This window comes from Camelus dromedarius, chromosome 15 (genome assembly GCF_036321535.1).
Source record: "Camelus dromedarius isolate mCamDro1 chromosome 15, mCamDro1.pat, whole genome shotgun sequence".
NCBI lineage: Eukaryota > Metazoa > Chordata > Mammalia > Artiodactyla > Camelidae > Camelus > Camelus dromedarius.
Genome location: NC_087450.1, coordinates 22,400,226 through 22,426,731, shown reverse-complemented (window position 1 = coordinate 22,426,731; position 26,506 = coordinate 22,400,226). Strand labels below are relative to the sequence as shown.

At 36.9% G+C, this 26,506-nt stretch overlaps 1 long non-coding RNA gene across 1 annotated transcript in view; it reads right to left on the bottom strand.

Annotated features, from left to right (window-relative positions):
- LOC105097232 (uncharacterized) overlaps positions 1-26,189 on the bottom strand; it is a 474,053-nt gene extending 447,864 nt beyond the window's left edge. Inside the window, exon 1 of the long non-coding RNA XR_837910.3 lies at positions 26,034-26,189. This is a non-coding gene — a long non-coding RNA (uncharacterized LOC105097232). The remainder of the gene's footprint in view (positions 1-26,033) is intronic.
- Positions 26,190-26,506: the final 317 nt, after the last annotated feature.

Genomic DNA, 26,506 nt, shown 5'->3' with positions numbered 1-26,506 from the left:
ATATATTTTTGAACATGGAGATGTTTGTATTTTTTCCAATTGATTGTTAATTTTCCTTGAGTTCTGAAATTCACTAAATTAAAGGTAATTTGCTACAAAATAAAAACCAATATGTAAAACCAATTAATTTTTATAACAGAAGGATTAAACATTTCTTTTACTCTGAGAAGAATGAGTCCCAGAGACATTAAATCATTAATCCCAAGTTAAGCATAACTACAAAAATATAGGTCTTCCAAATCCTAGTCTAATACTCTTCCAAATTCATCACTCATATCAGTTCATTAATGGCGTGCCTGTGAGATATCAGCCAAACAAGATATCACATTTTAAAGTCAAATCCAAGTTATGACATATATTTGAAATTTTTAAAAAGCAATTTAAAAATAGTCTATAATTCAGATGTTTGACTCTAAAAAACTATTCATCTGTTACTGGATTTCACAAATATAAAATATCAATAAAATAAAAATAGAAAAATCAAGATCAGGGAAAATACAACTATAAAACCAGGGAAAATAGCAACATGAAATTCAAACCATTGTCTCAAATCTTTTATGGAACAAGGAAGTAAAGCTAAACAAACAAACAAAAAACAATGACAAATAAGGAGAACACAACTGCAATAGTTATGTTCAAATTTGTCTCAGAGCTTAAGGGAATTCAAGGTTAAATGAGAAAATAACCAATTATGATTCTCATTAGCAGAAAGGCAGAGCCTAGCCTCATGGAAAACAAAACTTTTCTTAACAGTATATTCTAAAAGATATAAAAATAACAACACCACAAATATTTATCACTTATTCATATACAAGGCCACTAAGTAGAAAACACTTTCAACACTGTCTTTAATGCAAATCCAATAGTGTCATGTGAATCTTATACTGGACTCTCTTAGGCACCTCTTGGCAGTGGTATTTTCTCAGACTTTGTTTTTGATGACCTTAACTATTCTGAGAAGCTCTGCTTATATATTTATCAGGATGCTGTATTACTCAGAGTGCTTCAGAGAAATAGAACGAACAGGATGTGTATGGAAAGACATTTCTTTTAAGGAACTGGCTTTCACCATTATGGAGACTAGCAAGTCCAAAATCTGCAGGGTGGGCAGCAGGCTGGAGACCCAGGGAAGGAGCAAACACTGCAACTCAAGCTGGAGAGCCAGTGTTGCAGATGAAGTTGGAAGGTGGTCTGGCTGGGGAATTTCCTCTTGCTTGGGAGGTTAGCTTTTTGTTCCATTCAGGCCTTCGACTAACTGGATAAGGTCCACGACATTAGGGAAGGTCATCTGCTTTTCTCAAAATCCACTGATTTAAATGTAAATCTTACCCAAGTTACCTTCGCAGAAACATCCAGAATAGGCCCCATCAAACTGACACATATAATTAACAGTCAAAAATACCTAAAACTTGAAATGTATCTGATGTTTTTCTTATGATAAGATGGAGATTATGAGTTATTGGGAAGAACACCAGAGGTAAAATGCCATTTTCATCATATCATATGCATATATACTATCAACATGATTTATGATTGCTGATGCTGGTCTTGATCACCTGACTGAGGTATTGTTTGTCAGATTTTTCCCCTTTCCATACCATACTCCTGTCTTTCTTTGACTTACCCTCACCAATGTTTTGGGATTGCTTTTTGTTTTTGTCTTGATTACTTCCTTACTTTCTGGCATTACAAGATACTCCAGGCTCACCATCTCAAGTATATTTCCTACCCTGGTCCTAGAATCAGACATTTCTCCAAGAAGCCTTAGTTCCTTTTATTTAAAAAAAAAAAATGGTATTAGAAACCAAGATCTGGGCAGTAGGTACATTCATGATTAATGGGGTGGCTATTTCTTTCACACTTTCTCAGCAGACAGAGCAAACAATATAGGTACCTATATTCACCTGTATACATAAACAAAGCTATAAATATGTCAATATCTAACTATCTATCTCTGCCTTAAGCTAAACATGAGTCCACGCTAATATCTTCAACCCTAATCCATTACCATATGGGTTATTCTAGCTTCCTCCTCTTGCTAATCTGTGAATTCCCACTCCAATAGTAAGAAACCTGGCTTGCACCATCTGCTGTCCATTCACTTAATTGTTGCATTTGAGTATGCAGGCTGAGCACTATCAGAATTGTTAACCCATACCCCCATGGGAAATAACGTTGTCAACTAGAGTAAAGTGCTTAGGTGCAGTCTTGTTTGCCTTGAGACTTACAGGATCCACTTACTTCAAAAGACAATTTATGGATGTGCCACAGTGTGTGGACACATCCATAAATTGTCTTTTGAACTAGACACTGTGTGTATCCATATACTTCATAAAGATAAAGCTTTTGACAAAATTCAATATCAATTTATGATAAAAATGCTCCAGAAAATGTGTATAGGGGGAATACCTCAACATAATAAAGTCCATATCTGACAAACCCTCTGCCAACATGATACTCAATGGTGAAAGGAGAAAATGTTTCTTCTAAAGTCAGGAATAAGACAAAGATGTCCATCCCTGCCACTCGTATTTAAGACAGTATTGGAAGTCCTAGCCACACAGACAAGAAAAAGAAATCCAAATTGAATAAGAAGTAAAACTGTCACTATTTGCAGATGAAATAATATTATACATAGAAAACTCTAAAGATTCCACCAATATACTAATAATAAATAAATTCAATAAACCTTCAGGATACAAAATTAATATACAGAAATATGTTTTGTTTTTATACACTGACAACAAGCTACCAAAAAGAAGTTAAGAAAACAATCCTTATTATTACATCAAAAACAATCAAATAGATAAGAATAAATCTAACAAGAGAGTAAAAGGTCTATATTTTAAAAACTATAAGACATTAATGAAAGAAATTGAAGACAAACAAATGGAAAGATATTACCATACTTGTGGATTGGAAGAATTAATATTATTAAATTGTCCATGCACCCAAGGCAGTTTACAAATTCAGTGCAATCCCTATCAAAATACCAATGGCATTTGTCACAGAACTAAAACAATCCTAAAATTTGTACAGACCCATAAAAGACCCCAAATAGCCTAAGAAATCTTGATAAAAAAGAACAAAACTGAAGGTATTACACTCCTTAATATAAAACTATATTACAAAGTTACAGTCATCAAAACAGCATGGTACTGGCACAAAAACAGACACACAGATCAATGGGACAGAATAGAGAGCCCAAAATTAAATCTTTTCTTATATGGTCAATTAATCTATCACAAAGGAGGCAAAAATATACAATGGAGAAAATACAGACACTTCAATAAATGATGGTGAAAAAAACTGGACAGCTACATGCAAAAGAATGAAACTGGACCACTGTATCACACCATACACAAAAATAAACACAAAATGGATTAAAGGCTTGAATGCAAGACGTGACACCATAAAACTCCTAGAAAAAACATAAGCAGTATGCTTTTTGACATTGGTCTTAGCAATATATTTTTGGATCTGTCTCCTCAGGCAAGGGAAACAAATGCAAGAACAAATGGGACCACATCAAACTAAAAAACCTTTTCACAGCAAAGAAAACCATCAACAAAATGAAGAGCCAGCCCACTGAATAGAAGGTATTTGCAAATAATATATCCAGTAAGGGGTTAATATCCAAAATATATAAAGAACTCATATAAATTGATATTTTTTAAAAAATACGATTTAAAAATAGGCAAAGGACCCAAACAGACATTTTTTCCAAAGAAGATATACAGATTGGCAACAGACACCTGAATAGAATTCAGCATCACTAATCATCAGGAAAATGCAGATCAAAACCACAATGAGATGTCACCTTATACCTGTCAGAAGGGCTATCATCACAAAGGCAACAAATAAGTGTGGGCAAAGATGTGGAGAAATGAGAACCCTTGCACAGTGCTGATAAGAATGTAAATTGGTGCAGCTACTACAGAAGACTGAAGTTTCCTCAAAAAAAAAAAAGTAACAACTATATGATACAGCAATTTTACTGGGCTATTTATCCAAAGAAAACAAAAACACAAATTCAAAAAGATATATGCACTCTTATGTTGACTGCAGTATTATTTACAATAACCAAAATATGGAAGTAACGTAAGTGTCCATCCACCAATAGATGAAATGATAAAGGAGATGTGGAATACAGGTTAAATGAAATATTACTCTGCCATAAAAAGAATGAAATCTTGACATTTGCAATAACATGGGTAGCCCTTCAGGGTATTATCTAAATGAAGTAAGTCAGAGACAGAAAGACAAATACTGTATGATCTCACTTGCAAGTGAAATTTTAAAAACAGAACAAATAAACAAGACAAAATGGAAACAAACACATAGATACAGAGAAAAAATGCATGGCTGCCAGTGGGGAAAAGGGTGTGGGATGGGAAAAATAGGTAAAGGGAATTAAGAGGTACAAAATTCCAGTTATACAATAGTCACAGTGATGTAATTACAACGTTAAGTGATGTCATGAATAATACTGTAATAACTGTGTATGAGGACATACAATTACTAGACTTATCATGGTGATCATTTCATAATGTATTTAAATATCAAATCACTATGTAGTACACCTGAAACTAGAATATCATATGCCAACTTTATTTCAATGAAAAAAAGAAAATTACAGAAAATAGAGAAATGGGCAAAAGATTAAAGAGGTACTAAACAAAAGAATTTGTCCAAATGGCTAAGAATAAAATGAAAGGGTATTCAAAAATGATTAGTTATCAGAGAAATGCCAATTAAAGTCACAATGCTATGTAATTATACACCCATGAAAATGGCTAAAATTAAAAGGATTAACAATATCAAGTGTTGCAAGTATGCTAAATAATTGGAATTCTCCAGTACTGTTGATGGCTACATGAATATATTAAATTTATAAAAATCTTCTGAATTGTGTAATTAAGATTTCCATATTTCAGCATATATATAGTAAGTTATACTTAATTATAAAGGTTTATAACATTTATCAACGGTAGAATGATTATGTTTTTAATATTAATACTTCCCATCCAAAGCATCATATATATTTCCATTTGTTCCAAAGTTTTTTCATGATTAAGATTTCTTTTCTTCCCCACGAAGGTATTTTATTACTTAAAACATTAATTTAATATAGAACATTTGCCTGAATGGAAGATTGTCACCTCAGAAGATGCGTTGTAGGGATCAACATACAACTTTAATTCATCAAATTGGCTTTCTCCTCACTTATTCTATTTTATGCAAAAAATAGTATAAAAAACGTGCAAATTCCTCACTTGAGATAATGAACAAATTTTAAGATGGCCTAAAAACTGATAAAGTTCTTAATTCAGAAAATTTCAATAAAACTCAGATTTAATTATATGAATTTCCAAATAGATTTAAACCAATCAGGCTGCTCATAAACTTGTTAAACAGCATTATAAATTTGCAGAAATGACTATGGGGGAGCTAATTAATTTTATACAGTATAGAAGCTCAAAAATAAAAAGAAAATCACCTGAGTAAACTCCATCATACTTAAATAACAGAGAGAACCATTCATGCCCACCTTTCATAAACATTGAGAAGGCAAGGAAGAGAAGATGGTTGAAGCAGTTGAATCTAACCCTGTTGTTCCGGGTGTAGAATTGTGAAAAGAAATAATATGTACACCTTAAATAAGTGGCACACACACACACACACACACACACCCTATTTAAACAAGAACTTAAACTCCCAAAAGATATCACATTAATGTAAGCATCACCAGAATGCTATAGACAAATATGGAAATCAAACAAGCAATAATTTTTTAATTCAGGAATTTTTAGATCCCAATAATTGTTTAATCAATGGGAAAAAATGCCATATATTTCAAAGCAAATAGCTTCCCACCAAAATTTAGAAGAGTCTATATATTCTATGAAGCACTGTAATTGAGACCAATTCAAGAAACAGGTAATGTCACTGGGAGCTCCTCAAGGGCAGGGACCACGGATCATTCATCCCAGTGCACACTGTAGGACGTGGCACACACCAGCTACCCAGTTAATGTTTACTGACTGAGTAAAGGTGACGTCATAAGAAAGCAACTAAAAAAGCTATGAGGAACTGGAGATGAGAAACTGTGTTCTACCGGATGAGCTTACTAATTCCATGATCAGGTTGGAGTGCTTCTATTACTTAGGCTGCCTCTAATCCTGCTCTTAAGAACTGGAAGTCAAGCCAAAACATCAAATATTGGCAAACTGATCACCCACTCAGTTCAGAATGAGTTTTTAAACATTTGTTAAAAAAAAATTGATTTCCTTCAAATTACAACAGAGAGCAAAATGTACATTCCTTCCTCGCAGACAAATAGGTGCCTATTAAAAGATCATGTAAGTTTAACCAGGTTTTGATTTTTAAAATCGATAATATTAGAGTTAGAGGCCTAAGGTCTGTTTCAAGGGCTTCAAAGTCCCCTTCCTTTATAGTTTATAAGATGCTCAAGTAAGAACCTTACTGTGTGGAATAGAATAGGAGAAAACATCCAGCAGAAGCTAGTTCTTATGAAAAAGGCTCAAATGCCATTAAGTGATTTACTGTACTAATCCCATAAACTGATCTGGAATTAGCTTTTTGGAAGGTGAATAGGGCAGATTCATGTCCTAGTCGAATGCTTCAAGCTAGGAATCCATTTGGACATACTCTATTCTTTCTTTTCTTTTGAGTGCAAGAGCCACTTGAACTTGGCTCAGTGAGAATCTAGAAGAGTTGCCTTGAGTCCACGTCTCTTCCACTTGCTCTTATCTTCAAACAGAAGCTACTGTCCAGGAGCCCCAGAGCCCCAGAGAGCATTGGTGATGAAGTTAGGCCATGTCAGTGGCTTAAACACTGGAGACCTGATCTGCCAGGATAATAAAGTACGTGGCCTCTTTTAAGGATAACTTTTCTTTTTTTGATATGTTCTATTATTCTAGGAACTACCAAATTTGTAAAATATGAAACTTGCAAACTTTTCATAGTATTATAAAGTGGTAAACCCAGGCATCTCAGGTGTGGAAAAAGCAAAGAGAAAGAAGACAATCTCTGCAGGACTGTGGTCTGCATGTTCCACGTTTTTTATACATTTATGTTCAAAAATACCAACTTGGACATTTTACTCTTTTATTTTCATTTTCTTGAGTTTGAAAAGTTCCTGATTTTTAAGAATCCTCTATGGAAATGCAAAAATATCACCTGACTAGCAAATTTAATGCCCTTGTCAGCTAACTTCCAGGTGTCATATCAGAATGCCAAAAAATAAGATATAGAGGCATGATGTGTTATACCAAGAACAAGGGAACCAAGGGGCTGGGAAAAACTTGTTGCCTACAAAAATTGGAAAATAAGGTCTAATTTTTTTTCCCTTTACTTGAACCTAAAGTCATGTTAACGCTGATCCCAGTGAAAAGTTAGTCCCAAGTACACTGATCTAGAGGCAAGAAAATAACTTTCAAAACTAGTCTTTTCCATGTTCTACCCTCCTCCCGCCTGTCTAACCCTAATGACTGTTCCATAAGAATAACTAGCAACAGCCCTATCTTACTGCTTTCATAATATAGTATATAACATACACTGTTGTACATGTTTGTTTATAAAAGGCTAATTTTTACATTGTCTAGGAAAGAGCCTCTAGTGTAAAAACAATATTCTCAAGAATAAGCATCACAAATAGAAGAACGCTACTCAAAGTACAGTTATAGTGAAATAAATTCAGGACTGGGGTAGTATTATCTACTCACAGTTCTAAACAAAGCTGAATCACTGTATCTTCACAATTAATGAATGTCTGAGGAAAGAAGCACCTTTGCAGGGATTTGGGGACAACCACATTCAAATATAAGAATCATTTCTCCATTTTATTTCAAAATAACCATTCCCATCATACTTAAAGTGCGTTTTAAATGTATGTTATCTGACAGGCTGGCTATGTCTTCTCTTAAGTATTGCTGCAGTAAGAATATTGACGGGGGAAAACTACTTGGGAGGCTGTTAACAACCCTGTAAGGGAAACTATCAAATCATATTTCCACCTCTCCCATTATTTTTTGTAATGAATTTAACCCCTTATTTTACCTATTAGTTCTTCATTCCTCATATTTCAAACTCTACTAATAAGAAGGCTGATGTATATTAACCATTTGAGAAATATTTTTACCTATCCTTTACTATCTATACTCCGTATCTGGATATTCTGAATGAAAGAATGAAATAAAACGTTTTAACCTATTCTTTTCTCTTCTATACTTAATATCTGGATATTCTGAATTAAAGTATGAAAGAGAACCAATCAGTATATACCTACTTAAGCTATTGTCTTAAAGACCTCAGGAATCAAATAAAACGCCGACTCTACTCTTTAGCATTCATACTTTATGCATCTGTGCCATGCAAAATAATTTTAACAGAATTTTACGGTAAACCAAAAGGAGATACAAATAAGAGATGGGGCAGGTGGTCAAGGATAGTAACATGGTAAGGAAATCAATGACTTTGACCTTAGAAACACATAAAAACTAAGCTAGGTAGCCACAGGACAGTTTTGTATAGGATAATTTTTATAACAGTGATGAATCAGTACACCAAATACTCAAGTATGTCTCTATATCTTCAATTTAAGTAAACTTCAGTTTGGAGCCCTATTCTATTTATAAAAGTAACTTTTTGATATTTATGATGCTTAATATTTACTTGGGTTAAAAATATTTAACCTAAATTATTTTCTATAATTATATTTTAATACATGACAATTCTTATATTATTTATTGTATTTTTTAGATTCTAAACAATAATCAAAAATAAAAGTAAGTGTTGACATAAGTTGAGGAGTCACAATTCTGACTACTATAAATCCATTCATAGTTGGTATGGAAACTGCTCACTTACCGTAGTATTCAGTTACCTCAAACAGGGATCAGGAAACTACGGTTCATGGACCAAATCCAGCTCATGGCCTGTTTTTGTATGGCCTGTGAGCTAAGAATGGTTTTTACATTCTTAAAGGGAAAAAGGCAGAGGAGGAGGAAGATGAGCAGAAGGAGAAATAAAGAGGAGGCAGGGATTGTATGTGGTCCACAAAGCCTAAAATATTTACTGAATAATGAATGTCCTTCACAGAAAATGTTTTCTGACCTAAACCTAGATTATCACCTTCTCCCAATAATCAGGGGGAAAAAAAGCCTTTGTGCTAATAACTATGAACATAATATATCCATTCTGGCCACCAAGTAAAAGTTCAAACACACCAACATGGACAAGTTTGTAGATCTGCAGTTGCTGTTGATTTTTAGGACTTGTAGGCTCTGCCACTAATTCACTTGTGGTATCAAAAATACCTTTTTAAAAGAGATTTCAGATATCCTTCCCACTTGGTGTAGGAGACCAAGAAGAAGAGTTTTGAGCTCAATCGGGACAGCATGAAAGGGAAGCGAAAGTTTCAAAAAGGAGAAAAAAGTCAACAGCCTTAAACAGCACAGAAATCAGATATTGGGAGCCAAGAGAAGGATATTAGAGCTGCTTATTCAGTCATTAGCCACATCAGAAGCACACTTTACCAGAGGAGACTGGGGTTAGGTTGCAAAGGGTTAATGAAATGAGTATTAATTAAAATATTTGTTTTAATTTCATAAATTACAACATTCTCTCTGAAAGAAACAGGACTTAAATTAAAGGACTCTTTGAATTTTCATCCCACTGAAATTGTGTTAAATAGCTTACTCTAGTAGCAAAAGAACCACAATTTGGGGGAAAGCAAGACCACTCAGGTACAGCCTTAGGCTTAACAATCAGAGTTCTCCATTTCCAAATGAGGACTATCCCCAGTAGCCACAGAAAATGATTCAAAAGCCAATTACTTCAGTGTGCCTCTGTCCCCTACTTGGTCTGATTTGTGGTGAAAGCTAAGCACAGAGGGAAAATGACAAATAAAACGTTCACTGTCTCTGTAAAATACCCTCACATTACCAGAGGATAATCCTGCTTCTTTGAACTAGCTAAAAACTGACCTTCCCCAGCTCAAAACTGCCTGTAAGAGTCCCAGGACAGGTTGTTCTGACATTCTTTTAACATCATCTCATCATCACAGCCAAAACTAATCACAAGAATATTACCCGTTGACAGGTGCATTTATTCTGTCAATTAAATCAGATGGTTAAATCGAAATGTGCCCCAAATCTCTCTTGTTTGCATTATCCATATTGGCGTTTCTTGGCCGTGGTTCACTGCTCGCTGGAAGTCGTCCAGCCCCCACAGAGTCACTTTGCAATATTGTGCCAGCAAGTTTCCATGCTCTGCAGCAGCCGCTCCGGCGAGGCCAGAACAGCACTACAGGACTGACCTGGAATGTTATATTGCTTCACTAAGATTTATTAAAAAATGGAAGGAGGGAGACTTAGATCAATGTTTTTGGAATGGAAGAGGATATATCACCTCATGGCTAAACACAGGTGACATGCGGGCAATGAAGCGAAGATGCTAAAGACAGTCAGTGGAAAAGGTTCAAGGAAGGACAAAACCAGCTGTATGCCTCCAGCTTCCAGTCGCTTCTCTAAAACTCCCTTCCACCAGAGTGACCAAACAAAAGCCTGAAGACTGACTCCTTCTAACTGCAAGACCATTTCCCCAAGAAGATTTGAAAATATACCCATAACGAGCAATGGAGCCTAAATGGTGAACCATGTTCCTGTATTCCTAGAATCGGGAGAGAGTTTACACAACATTTTGGCCACAATCGCCAATCACAATGAGGCACATTAAGGACAGGTCTAGGATTTAAGTCTCTGATGTACAGCTGAAGTGCCAGGGTATTTTGGCTCCCATTTCAAAATCCTTGCTTTTTTCAGCCAGTGTCACCACCGAAGCATAGCTATAAAGATGCCTGCTTTTTTGTAGGATGCATTTGAAAAGCAAATAGTTCTGCTTTGAGGAGTATGAATAGAAAACACAAAAATGAAATGGAGAGGTAATGAGTGAAGAAAAATCTAGGGTGTGAACAAGAGTTGACATGTTAGATTATAATGGTAGCATCACTGGAGAATGTCATGTCCTCTAAAGGTATATTTGGACACAAGTGCAAATTTCATTCTGAGCATTATCTACCTGAAAGGCCCTAATGGCCTCTTGGAAACATTCCAGACTGTCAAATAAACACACACATAGACTACTCTTTTAAAGCTCACGATTGCATTATCTCACACAAATAGAAAGTTCTCAATTTCTGTGAACTGTATTTAGCTTTTATGTCTATGCACATTATCCACCCAAGGAGTTGAGATGATTTTCCACAATGTTCGGGCTAAATACAGTCACTGGGTTTTGTTTGTTTATTTGTTTGTTTTTGTCAACCTTTTTACCTTTAAAGCATGGCATGAGATTTTAGCTACTCAACTCTCATTGATTCTAATAGTTCAGTCCCTATATACCACTTAAAGAGTTTAGATCTATGATTTATCTTTGAGACAGTTACAGTCAATCAGCTAAATATCTATTCTGGCCAATTTGTAAGGCAGGTATTCTATCCACTTGAGAGAAGCTATTTTAGCCTATTTTGTAAATCTTTATTTGAGCACTTCTAAAAAAAAAAAAAACACATATTGTATACCCAAGAGAATGATTTGATCTCCAGTTTAGCTAATTAGCATTTAGGACATGGATTGCATATAATAAAAACAGATATTAAGATTGTCAGGGAAAAATAGCTACCAAACGTGCACACTAACCAGTTTGGAGGATTTATCATCCAAGAGTTCTGCAATATCACTGCCAGTTCAGCAAGACTGAGCTGCTCCCTGCTGAAGAGGAGGAATGGGAGAAGGATTCCAAAGGACCAGATGCAGAGCACGGCTTAGTCTACATTTTACATAATTATTTCTCAACAATGCAATCAATAATCAAATAGGATCTATTTCCTAGAGTCTACTATACAATTCTTTTTAATGTGAAAGCAATGGTAAAAATGTCTCTCAGATATTCCCAGGCCAGGCTAATTTAAGAGCCACAGCAGAAGAGCCATGTCTAAAGTCAGACATGAGTGCTCAAGGAAAATTTACTTGAGCAAGTACAATTTACTGTAGGCTTTTTCTGTTTCAGGTATTGTGTGAAGTACTCTGCATGTATTATCTTATTTAATATTTGCAACAAATCTATGAAGTATGATTATACCCATTTAACAGATGAGGAAACTAGGACTCTAAGAGTATCAGTAACTTAACCATAGTATGTAAGTAAAGAAGCCAGGATTCAAGTTCAAGTTCTTACGACTCCAAAGCCTGAACACAAAAACTCTATTCTACCGTTATCCTTGACCATGCTTGGCGTATCCAGATAGGATGGAGTTCATTGATTGTATCATAAATCGCTTAAAATTTTGCTAAGATGCAGAAAGATATAGTCCCTCTGCATGAGGAAATTATTCCCGATAATTTAAGAATTCAAATTCTAACTCATTATTAGAGAGAGAGAAAATGAGGGGAGGGGGGAGGGAGGGAAGAAGAGAGAAAAGGAAAGAAAGTAATGTTATAGAAAGCTGAGACTCTAAAACTTAGCCACAATTCTGATTTTGATCATTTTGTAGAAGACTGAGATCTACCCAAATCCTTTCTTCTTGCCATTAAAACCTTGATAATTTTCAAGATGTGTCACACATATATTCAAGTAGGAAAAAAATGGTTGCACATGATTTCAAATCTATTAAAAATTCAGACTCTAATAAATGTTTAATTTCTCAGGAGGTTCTTGGTTACTAATTTGGGGTATTCTATTAGGATATATATGTTCTACTTTATCCTACCATACTTTAATCTTTATATATACACATTGTAATAGGTTTAATTAACAGTATATAAATAATATATCTGTTAGTTGAGATGAAAATAAGAAATCCCAGGGTTGTCTCAATCTTTTAAAAGTCAACCAAAGCTACTTATTCAGAGTATCTTCTTGTCTTGGGTTCCCAATCCTGGGTACTCTCTCATGAATATACTCTGCTTAAGTGGATTCCAGCCCTGAAGTGGATCCAGCTCTAATACAACTCTCAAGAATGTTTGACTTCTGCCCTTTCCTGGGCTCAATCTTGGTGGAAACATTTTCAATTCCTCAAGGTTGGCTGCATTACTTTGTAGCACACCCTTAGTTTAAAAAGAAAAAAAAAAAATTCAATTCCTTTCTCCTGCTTCATATTTCTTTTGTCCTTCTCCAGAGTGGGAAGCCACTACCCTATTTTTTAAAGTACTCAAATAAAATTTGCCTTATATTCACTCAAATGGTGGTGCTAAGATCTCGTTGTCAGCCAACACCATCAAATGCTCCCCTAATTCTACACATCGAAATCTTCTCTACAGTTCAGAACTTATTTCAATTTCTACCTCTTCCATCAGTCTCCCTTACAGAGACTTTCCATAATGACCTCTTTAGGTAAATGATCTTCCATAACTTCTACTTTTTCTAACCAGTCATGGCCATCTCTGTCTATACCATGTATTCTGACATTCAGCTGGGTACAATTCGAAGTCTGGAATGGCTCTGTGCTCACCTGTCTCCCCAAAATACAAATCTCTCCATGACAGTCATAAACTGAGAGCAGACTTTGTTTTATATTTCTTTCTTACGCTTTAATTCAGGATCCCAGGGAAAAAATATGTAAGTCCTCAAAAATTTACCAAATATGTTTCTAGCATGTTGTGAATACAGTGGTGACACACACAAAAAAATTGTTGAATTCAAATACAATCCTATCACTTCTGTTGATTCAATTTTCAAGATCCAGCTTCTTGAAGAAATCTCTTCCATCTTCTGATTATTGGCCAACAGGGAAGAAAAATTTGTTAAAAGCCAACAACTTTACATTTGAATGACTAATTTATGTAGGTATTCATACTACCACAACCCTCTAAGAGCCTTGGATCCCTAGAGGTTAAGCTGTCACTAAAGAAGCTACAGAAATGTGAGATGGGATCACCTAAAGTGAGCTTCTCTGTTCTGGCTCTGATTTATCCAGTATTAGTTTTGAATGTGGTTGACAACAGATATTGGAAGCTGGCTTAAGTGAGTATATATAAAACCCTTGCCAGTGGTTCTTATCCTTTTGAAAAGCTTATCAGTCCCATTAAGAACTTGATGAAAGCTGTGAGTTTAAAAAATGCAACAGCAAACACTAGAATTCCTAAAACATGGCCCATGCTTGAATCAATTTACATGAACCTACTCAACTTACACTTGACTTTTATTCCTAAAGCCAACTAGGCATCACATCAATGTCTATGAAATAGGAGAAGGGAGACCCCTGGAATATGGTCAGATTTTTCAGATTCCATCCCATTTGAGTCTTTTTTTCTTTGGGTTGAGCCTCGTTACCGTTAATTAGTGACTTCACTTGGGAGCAAATGGTTATCAACCATCTGACTTCCAATTGTCGGGAGAGTTCTGATTTAAAGAAATTTTTAAATGAATGGATGGTAAATTTTGGACTACCTGTGCTCCCCAAAGCGCTTGGCATATGACTAAGCAAATATACTAGCCCAACAAATCCACCTTTCCAAATGAATGGGCCTGACTCCAGAAAACACAAATCTTATAAGGTTGCCTGGACTGCCAGCTGCCTCAATTTTAGCACAACGATTTAATGTATTTTAAATAAATGTAACATAAGGAAAAAATGCTTTGTACAAATTGGTCATCTGTTGTTTTTCTGGCTGGCACCATGATTTATGTAATATATCAGTAGAAAGACATCTCTCTATCTGTCTCTTGGATAACAAAGTACATATGCAAGTTTCTTTATAGTGCTTTAACCCCCTGATGACTAGAAAGGTCCTACTGACAATTCATTTCTTATGTAGCATCTAAGTAAGTTAAAGATGCTGTCAAATATTTGAGTATTTTATTCTTTGCTTGTTCTGCTCTCCTTATCCTGTATACCACCATGTTCCACACACTCAAGGCTACAGAATTATTTTTCTCATTGTGTACAAAAGTTAGCACTCAAGATTTGGGTGATATCCATCTCTACTCAAGCTAGCATTAACTAAATTTTCATTATATCTCAAATTAGTCTTTATTTAGTGCTAATTATAAGGGCCACATGTGTATATTTACTTTCTACTCTTTTTCTCCTCAAGGAAAAAATAGAAATAATATATTCCTCCAGTTTAACGAAGCATAATGCAATTCTTGTGTTTTTGGTAGTGTACCAACACCAGGGATGACATCAGCACAAATCACTGGAGCATGAACAATTGTTTTTAACCTATTTTGGATCACACACAGATATTGTGAAAATCTCACAAAAACTTGGAACCCTCTCCCCAGAGCAATGTATATTTGCTCTTACATAAAATTTTGCATAACATTTCAAGAGGTTCACAAGCCAGGAGAACAGAACAATATGATTTTGTATGTCTTTCAAAGATAAAGCATTGTTTTAGCTCTCTAATTAATCCCACAGGAATAACATGGTGGATTTGTGTTGTAGCTTGCTTGTAACAATTGTTTCTGGGCTAGTTAGCTTTTTTTTTTTTTTTTTTTTTTTTTTGGAGCTAATGAGGAAGGGGGTCATAGGTTCAATTCATTTAGGGGTCAGTTGGTTGTCATACAAAGAAAAGGCCTTTGCCATATTGGTGGCCCGCCATCTTGCAAATTTATGCATTTTTCTTGCCAATGAGAGAATGGATGGCTAAGAACAAATTATCATTGCTTCTGGGAGGAAAACTCACAAGTGCTTTTCCTTGTTTCGGGTATATCAATAATTTTATAATTATTGGAAGCAGCAGTATGTTATAGAAAGAGGATGAGGGCCAAGAGACCAGAACCAAAGTCTGCCAAGAACTAAGTGACTCTGTGGCTTTAAGCAAGTTATTTGGCTTCTCTAGGTTTGTTTTCTCATTAAAGAAAAGGGCCAGGCTAGGTAATTAGAAAGATTTTTAACTAAAAAATTCTAATATTAAGGATCAACCTTTAAGAAAAGGACAAGAATTGCACATAGTAGCAAAAACAAAAGTACATACAAAATGGGGAACCCCTGACAGTATTCAAATGATTTATCAGTAAAACAAAGTTCCCAGAGTGAAGCACTCTTATACTTGTCATTGGTTACAGATAAACTTAATCCACAACAATACTACTTATTAACTTACAGTTGACCACCATGAATTCACACAAGATACACACACACACACACACACACACATATTTGGTGTTGAAGTCTATGCTTCTTAGCTCCTAAGGAAGAAAATACACATGCACCAGGAATTTAAAAAGAGAAGAATGTGACTTTTTAAATATTTAAAAAAATTTTAAATTCTTAGTTGGTTTAAGCAGAAAGGAGCAGGAGGAGATCCTAAAAGGAACCAGTCTCTTCCATCAGTCAGAAAAATTAGATGTTTTTTCTGCATAGGCTGATGAAGTAAACTACAGATTAAAGCATATAATTATTCAACTTTTCACTGCTCATGATAAAAACACTACCTATCTTTGCAACTTATCTGTATTTCATTTTTTATAGGCAACACACTACACACACATACACACATTAGATAGACACTAAGTCATGTTTCACGGTTTTGGATTCGGGGGGAGCTTTGTAACACCAAAAATGCCTCTATTTTCATTTGTTTTATAGTCTGCTAATTTGGCTACAGAGCTAATGCCCATTTAAGGGAATATGGTGTGGAACAACTGTGCAGCAATATTAAGTGAGGAAGCCATATGTTTTGTAGCCCCACCATACTGTCTGTGCCTGCCCCTCACCCTTTGTGGATTAGCTTTTTCATCAGATAGGCCTACAGTGGGTAGAATGCCTTTTTTTTTTTTTTTTTTACAGGTGTTTGGTGGCGATCACATGCAAAATAAAGATTTCTAAGGGGAGTGAGGCTGTGTAAAACATCCAGAAATAGCAACTTGTTTTCACTTAAGATGCAATCCGCAGAGGTCTGCTTCAGACTCTTAATTTATAGCATTATCTTTATATATCATAAGTGATTGCCTGCCCCTAGATAGCTGACACAGGGCCCAGAATTTTCCGAGCTGTCTGGTCTTGATCATGTTATAGTTTATCAAGAAAAGTATTAGAAGCAAACTTGTTACACCACTAGATTGTGACCAAGACTGAAAATATATTCCACTGAAGAGAGCGCCTCACGTCAAATTCCGAAAAAGGGTACACTTTCTAGTGAGGAGATTAAAATGTAATGAACTATTAAATACATCTACAATACAAAACCCCTTTCTGCAAGTTGTCATCACAGTCTCTTGTGATCTGCTGTGTTTTGGGTACCACCTATAACACTGCAGCAATAGGCAGAAACATACAATAAAGTCAAGAGGGCCCTCAACTAAGCAGAAGGTTAAACATGGACACCGACAACTCCCATCATATGAAATTATATTATCGTGGTCTCCTTGGGCTCGACAGGATTCACTTCCAGACTCATTTGCTGCCCAAATTAAAGTGTAGGTGCATGTGGCCTCAAAGAGAAAATCAAACAAGAGAGAGGGTATAAAAACAATACAAGTGGAGAAGCATGAGGTTTATATTTTTATGCTAATATGCTGGTAAGAAAAGGGCTCCATTTGGGGAGCAATAAAGAAAAGGGCGGGGGGAAGGCTGTGAGCAGATCTCAGTAAAAAACACAGAGGCTTTCTATGCAGATGGGGGATTTAAAAGAAGTAAAATGATAACCACATAGTCAAGAGACTAGAAAAGAGACCTTGATGTTTGATAGTTGTAATAACCTGCAGAGTGCTCTAATGGCTCGGGGATCAGGTGCAGAGCTACAGCAATAACGAGAACTGAATAATTATCTCGGCCGTATCTGTAGCACCAAAGTCCCAGCGTATGAGCTATATAAGGAGGCTTCTGCTGCCTCTCCAAGATTTCCTGAAATGTTAAATCACTGATTTGGGAGCACTTCCAGCATTAGTACTGCCCAGTTAGAAAGAAATAAAGCCCAGAATTCTCCTGTGGCAGTTCTAATGTCTTTGTTAATTATGAATTATGGGTAAACATGCAGACTCACAGAGGTCACGGCTGTCAGCAACAATAGTTTTCAAGAAGGATTTTTACGAGGGTCTTTTTCACTCCAACATAATGTCCATTTTATATACATAAACAGAGCCAGGCATACAAAAAATGGTGTTTGCTTTTTAGGGGAGTTATAGATTTTTTTTTTCCTCTTTTGCTCCCTCCCCCTCCCCTGGTGTAGAGGCATGTAGCCACAGCCGGAGCAGAGCAGTGCCTGACTAGAGTTCTCCTCTGTGACTGACAACAGCTGCACCATTCCAAGGACTAGGCAGAAAGAGTCGCTGGGGCTGAGGCTGGTTTAATGATCGGACACTGAAAACCACCTCTTTCTTGTTAAGAGAGTAAGCGGCCAGTTGGGTAACCCATCAGCAGTGGTCACCTTCCACATACAGTGGAAAAACAAAAGCTGCATACAGTATGCTTGATTAACCTCACTGAAATGGAAATGCCAATTGCAAATCTATCCCAAGAGTGTATATAAACAGGATTAAAATTATATTATGTGTGGATCCAGCCCAACCAAAGCAACTGGCACAAAATCATTTTAATTAGGTGGTAGCGGCTGTAACTCATTCAACTTTGGCGTCGATTCTCTTTGTCCCATCAAAGAACTTCTGGGCCTTTCTATAAGGCAGTGTCAGTGTGGAATAAAGGAGATGATTAGTGGTCAGCAAATCACTCTCGTGCCTCAGCTTCACGCATGACAGGCCTGCACGCTGACGGGGGGTTAAGCAGTGCCATGAGATCAAAATTTGATTAGAATATTCAGAAAATCTGTGACAGTCTTTGTACCTTTTTCCAGGTGGATGATGCATGTGGAAAGATGGCTTGGCAAATTTTACCATGCTGACCTTCAAACTTTCAAATAATGTTAGCATTAGTCCTCACGTTGGAGGCTATTTTCTTTGTATCAAGCAAACCTAGGAATTATATTAACGTCTGGATAGAGGAGAACTAGATGTCAGTGTCAGGCCCACTTCATTTCTCTTTCTGCCCTTTCCTCTCCTGGTCCATTTAAATAACATTTTCTCATCATGGGGCCTATGAGCCCGTTCCAGGTGCTAGCTCAGAACAGATGTCACCTTTGTTACTTGAACTGACTTTTAAGATGAAGGCCAAGCAAGGTTAATCATAGCCCAGGTCGCATAAGAGAAGACCCACTGTAAAGAAACTTTCTCCTTCAGTTGTACAGAGACCACAGACATGAGATGAAATCCAAGGCCCAGAAAGCACACGGGTAATTCCAATAACCAGAAGATGGTTCTGCCCAGTCCAAGCGCTTCCCAACAATTCAGTCTCACTGTACACACCTGAGTGACTTGCATGCTCTTCCATTTTAAGGAACCTCACCCTGTTTTCAAATGTTTTCCTAGTAGAAGCAGAGTTAGAGGAGCCTTCTCAACCCATTCAGAAAGGTACATAAAGAAGAATCTCAAAGACATTGCTCCCAATCCCCAGCTCTCCCCTCAACATCCCAAAGGCCTAGGTGAGCCCCACATTCTTCTCTGCCCTGCTAAAGAGACAAGGCAACTATGGAAAGGACACATTTCTTTTACGAGAACTCAAGAAATTTAGGAAACCAACAGATTGAATATCTACCATGGAACAGCCAGTGCCTTCCCAATTATCCCTTGTCCCTCCAGCAGGGGGTTCCTGAACCCTCGGGGGCTTTGAGATAGCACCTATACCTGGGCCTCACCCCCAAAGATACTGATGGAAGTGGATATACAGTCAACACATAGTTGTCATTATTACTAACATAACCAGTTAGATAACAAAGTGAATTAACCAATCAGTAAAAAAGAGGAAAGCCATCCCTGGATTTAACTGGAAATTCCTTTAAAAATTTATATGGAGATATATAAATCATTTTTTTTAACTTAGAGGATAATGACTTATAGAAAGTCTGACCATAAACACCTTCAAGTTCTGGGGCAGCTGAGTGAACACAAACCAGATTATTCTAATAGGCAAAAATGTAGAAGTGGGAAGACAGAAAACTGAATTCAGTGTGAAGGCTGGGAAAAAGTTTAAGCCTCCTTAAGTGACACAGGAGAAATGTGGTTTGGCTTTCTTGAGAAACCACGTGAACAGTAAAGAAAGTGGTGATGAGTGAAAAAAAAATCCAAAGTAGCAGATAGAATGAACTACCCTATTGATTTTTGAATAGGGAAAAATAAATTGTTCAACAGAGTCCATAAACCAATTCTCATTTTGTAATTTCTTAATTCTGTTTGGATTAAGAAACCAAATCATGTCTCCAAAGAACAGAGTAAGTTTTACAGTGTGCTAACAATAAATCTTGCTGCGTTTTTTTAAGTGTTTAATTTTAAAAATCATTTATGCACCAGATTACCAGGACTCAGAGAAACTCAGGAGTCAGGAGGAAAAAGGTGGGGTTGATTTGGAGCTTGGCAATGGCTATCATGAGGACAGCGATTTGACCCACTCAAATATCTGCTTGAATCAAGCTTCTATTTTCTCTCAACTCTCATTTTCACTTTTGCCTTTTAATGTTGCCTGAATCTATTCCAAGTGTCCTTTGCCATGGCAACACCTGCAGGTGAAGGCCCTGCTCCTCGCTGCCAGCCTCGCCAGTGATGAAGAGGCAACTAATCACTGCACAAGGAGAGGAATGCAATCTCCAAGACACCCATGAACAATCTGAGTACCAGGGTGTCCCTGAAGCACCCTCTTCTCACAGGTGTTTAACCTGTTTAGCCATATACCAGGAAAAGGGAAAGTAAACAAAGACCCTCCCTTTCTCTGTTGTTTGCATTTTATCACTCATCTCCCCTAGACTGATGCATTTTCTAAATTCATATTAACAGCCCCAAGGTATCAAAGTTGTTTCAGGAGCTCATCATAGGGTCCCAAGGGGACCCATGAGGATGTGAGGCTGGCTCCAAAGCTATCCTTGAGGTGCCAAGAGACAACGGCCAGGGTCAAGGTGTCTGACATTCGTGCCTTCCAGGCCTCTGCCAATCATTCCCCATTTCTGAAAAGACTCTTATTCAGAGATGTTTTCAGTCACATCACCTTTGCTTCTTATTCATACCGTCCATAAAAATAGAATTCTACTCACTTCTGTTTTTGACGTTACAGCCTTTCAATCCAGGCTCTTAAAGCACTCCATGAACCTTGACTCGATGCCAAGTACTGCCTTTCTCCCCATTCTCCCAATGGACAAACAGGCACACGTGGGTCAAGAATGTGACCCAATGTCTGCTTCAAATGAGTCAACACCAAGGCTAGGAAGAGGTCTGAAGAGCCCTGAAGAGCTGATGTTCTAACCACCCACTCACCCAGCCTCTCTTTGTCAGTGATTATTTCTACAAATCTTTATATACCTTGGCAGGTCAAGGAGACCACATGTGGCAAAGTAGTACTGTTACCTGTTAAGACTTGTTGCAAAGTATTCCAGGTAATTTAAAGTCTGTGTAAACTTGCTATTTCTTTTCGCCTACAAAGTTGACATAATATTCTCTAAAGTTTGCAATAAGTGGGCCTGACTCTTACTTGGATTGGGAAAGACAATGAAAGGACTTGAGCTTTCTGTCAGGCCTGAAAATCTAAATTCACTTGAGCTTTCTGTCAGGCCTGAAAATCTAAATTCACAGAAAATCTACGTCCAACTGCTCTGCTTTCAGGAAGCCCCTTCTATGAACATAGCTGTCAATGACATTATACTAATTACTCCACCAAATGGTAAATCAAAAATTTCAACAGGAAGTTTTGCTTTGGAATCTCTGGGGTCAAAGGTCACATAGGCAGGTGGCAATCATCAGTCTCATGAATCATTTCAATAGCCAAAGAATGTTACCAGTGGCCACCAACTCCTCTTCGCTCTATCCCCTGTGCCCGTGAAACCTGTTTGACTACCTTCTCTCAGCTCCCTGACATAGTCAATTCCTTTTTTAGTTGTTGGGACCATTTTCTGTTAACCCAGGATTGATTCTCTATGCACTTTCAGATCTTGTTTTAAGAATCCATGATTCATAACAAAAAAACAACCTAATAAAAAAGATGAGCGAAACACCTAAATAGACATTTCTCCAAAGAAGACATACAGATTGCCAACAGGCACATGAAAAGATGCTCAACATCACTAATTATCAGAGAAACGCAAATCAAAACTACAATGTGGTATCACCTCACACCAGTCAGAATGGCCATCACCAAAAATCCCCAAACAATAAATGCTGGAGATGGTGTGGAGAGAAGGGAACCCTCCTGCATTGCTGGTGGGAATGTAAATTGGTGCAGCCACTATGGAACACAGTATGGAGACTCTTTAAAAAACTAAAAACAAGAGTTACTGTATGATCCAGCAATCCCACTCCTGGCATACATCCAGAGAAAACTCTAATTTGAAAAGACAAATGCACCCTAATATTCACAGCAGCACTATCTACAATAGACAAGACATGGAAGCAACTTAAATGTCCATCGACAGATGACAGGATAAAGAAGCTGTGGTATATTTATACACTGGAATACTACTCAGCCATAAAAAATAATAAAATAATGCCATTTGCAGCAACATGGATAGATTTGGAGATTATTGTTCTAAGTGAAGTAAGTCAGAAAGAGAAAGAAAAATACCACATATCACTTACACGTGGAATCTAAAAAGATGACACAAATGAACTTATTTACAAAACAGAAACAGATTGACAGACATAGGAAATAAACTTATGGGGGAAAGGGTGAGGAGGGATAGATTACGAGTCTGGGGTTAGCAGATACAAACTACTATATGTGAAATAGATAAACAAGGTCCTTCTGTATATATAGCAAGGAAACTATATTCAATATCTTATAATAACCTATAATGAAGAAGAATATGAAAAAGAATATATATGTGTAACTGGGTCACAATGCTGGACACCAGAAACTAACACATTATAAATCACCTAAACTTCAATAATAAATAAATAAATAAAAAGAATCCATGATTCAGTCCTGACCACTAGTCCTGTCAGTTCTGCCTCCTTAATACTTCACAAACCCTTCAAGTCCTTCCTTATAATTGTACCTGAACTACACTAGACTTTAATCTTCTCTAAGTCAAAGATTTTTGCCTGTTTTCTTCACTAATATCATTCAAGCACTGAGAAGAGTGTCTGGTACAGGTAAGCACACAAAATACAGGGTAAATGGATGAATGAATGAACTAATAGAATTTCATAAGTGAATGAGTGAGTTAACTAACAATTTCAACACTCTTAAAGCTAGACTCCCTGGCCCCAGCTTCATACCTCTCCTATCCCATCTCCACACCAAAGCCAGAGTACAACTTCTAAAATACACATCTAAAATACCGCATGATGTTAGCTCCCAAATGAATTATGAAAACATCTACATGTAAGACAAAGATATAAACAGATGCCATATTAAAGACAATGTAAAAACTGAATTTAATTTTTGTTTCCCAAATTATCTATTTAAGCTATGTATATTAAGTATAAGAGAAATTCAAAATAATGAGTTTGAAAAATACATACACACAGAAATTCCAGGATTTTCCCACAACCAATAGATTACCACTTAGGAGATGCCTAGTATTTTTCACATAGGATTGTAGTTTAGTTTTTCCATGTCTGCTTCTCCTAGATTGTGAGCTAGTTGAGGACAAGAACAGAGACCTGAGTTAAGACTTGTAAATCTTTAGATTTAAATGGAGTAGTCTGATGTCGTGTGAGTACTTAATGAATACATAATGGGTATTTCTTGTATTCAGTAAGGATATGCCATTTGGGTAGAATGTAAGAGAGAGTAGTAGTGTAGTGTCAGCTTTTACGGAAATTTGAGCTGATTCCAAAAGCTTCCAGTTGAAGTACAAATTCATGCCTCCATATTTTCCAGAGTTCCAACTGTAGTGCCTTATACATAAAAGATGCCCAAGTGAATATGTGTTGATCTCTACATCTTAAGGGAACGTACACATGGCAATTCTTTTTCTAGCAACTTGATTGATAGGCTTTTAGATTAAAAGATGCAGATGACCGAAGTGGAGGTTTGGGAATTACTCGAATGTTGGTCTCCACAAGCAGAGCCCACTGTCCAGAGCTATCAACACTTGTGTTAAAAATCGGAAACTAAGAAGACATCAGTCACAGAAAAACCACAGCTAATTCCACAAAACACAGCTACAAATAGTTAATATTTATCCTGTTGGAAAGAATTTAGATCCACCATTTCAGCCACACTAAGACTGACAGATTAAAGATACAATACCCCAAAGTATTTCCTTGGTAAACAGACAAGGACTAGAAAGTCTTTAACCCTAAGCCGTAATTCTTTTAAATTTCTACAAGCTGGATCTCCACCCAGCTGTCTAATACTGAAAGCTGAATGTTCAAAACTGCAGCTTTAGTTCAGTAATTGCTTAATTTTTCATTGCAGTGCCTCTTCATGGATGTAAAATGGATGGATTTTGCTTTTAAAAAATAAATACTTCTTTTTTCTTGTAGCTTTTTTTTTTTAAGTGTAATTATTTTTGTGACAAATATAATTGTACTCCATATTGAAAGCTAACCCAGTGGGGAAATAATCCTGCACAATTACAGAAAGTTTTAATAAAAGACTGATAAGTAAAGTTTTGAATTTTTAATGCATTCTGCAGGCGGTTGAGTGCCTTTTGCCATCTCTGTCACTTATCATTAAAGCTGTGTGAAAGGGAGGCCTACCTGCTCTGTTTGACTTGATTGGCAAAAGTGTACCCTGACAAATAAATGTGAAACAGACAAAAGTCAAAATGAAAAAAAAAAAAAAAAAAAAACCCTAAAACCAGTCACAGTTTCATAGCTAATTTAACATTAATGCCTCCCCTTTACCCACAAAAATTTCTTTGTATTTAATATTCTGTTCTTACCTACTTATTAGCCTACCATTGTGAATGTTAAATTCCTATATAGCATACAGCAATAATTCATTTCTACAAAAGCACATCCCATTTCCAGGGCATGCTTTTTGGCTTAATTTGAAAAAATTACCCTTGTTTGACAGAGAAAACACTTTCAAACACTCATAACCTATGCATTTATGTGTGGGCAAAATATGAAGACTACAGTGTATCTAAGCTTTCTGTGATGAAGGCTTCCTGAACTTGCTCCCAGGTTCCAGTGTGAAGTCCTCCTACTGGTGTATCATTCTAATGTGTGTTTATTTGCCCTAGATTCTGCTAGACCCTAAACCACCCACCAAAATCATTTTTAGTCTCTTCAGGTTGATGTCCAGTAAGCATCGACAGCCTGTGCCCTAGTGCGCCATCCACAGACAGGGAGGTCTGAGGGCTGCGCGTTCAGCCCCCACTGCCCTCTTTAAACTGGCACGGACAGTCTCGTGGCAAACATCAAACTGTCACTTGGTTTCATGTGTCTGCTGCCTAATAAGTTTATTTTGGATCAGACTGAGTTGCCAGCATATGCTCAAGATAAAATGTTCAAATGATGCAAAGTGGGATTTTCAAATTATGATCCCGAGCACTTTTTTTTTTTCTCCTTACCCACTTACATGTAATCTAAAAATAAATACCCAGGCTCCACCAGGATGTGACAACTTCAGCAAACAAAATTGAAAATAGCTGCCTTACAATAGTCTCTCCCTCCAAATGAAACAGGGGAAAATACACCTTTAGAGAAAAATACAGCGCCCGTTAAGGAACAGACGAGCTACTCACAGCAGGTTTGTGAAGAGAGGCACAAGGACATAAACAGCTCAGGATGGGTATCAAGCAAGGGAAAAACCAGCCAGCAATCACTGTGCTGAATCCCGGAAGGGGCGCAGGGAAGTGGTCACAGGTGATTGTCATGTGTGATAATTATTATTACTGTACACCTGCTCCTCCGCACTAATTAACTTTGGATATGCAAATCAATCCTATTGCATCATGCCCCTGCTCTCCTCCCCTACAGATAAGAAGATGTTCAGCTGCTGGATTTAATTAGGATAATGAACGCCAGGCCCACGGTGGCTTGGCAGGGGAGGTGGGGGGGAAGCTGTGACTGACCTTTTCTCCCAAAACGTTGACATTTTCTAAGGCTTCTGAGCACTCGAAGTCACCTCCATGGCTGGGACATTGATAGGAGCGGATTGATGAGGTGTCATTAGAGGAGAGACGCCGTGGCCCCAGTGTTTGCTGGGAGAATACAGCAGGTGTTCTGACAAGGACACACACCATCACTGTTATTTGCCAAACAATTCTCTTGATTCACTAAAGTCAAGCATGCCAGCATTTCTTTATAAAAAGAAAACAAGGCTGTTTTTCATAACCACCCAGAGGAGAGGTCATCACTAAACTGCATTTCTGAATTACTTTTCATTTCGCATCAATATAGCAAAAAGGTTTCTATCATTCCTCTCCCCTCACATCCTCCTTCCTTCTGCAACCCCCAATCTGCTCCACCCCCAGCCCTGCCCAGGATCCTCCTGGCATGTCAGCGGAAAACGTTACGTGTTGTTAAGCTAAAAAGGGTTAAGTTT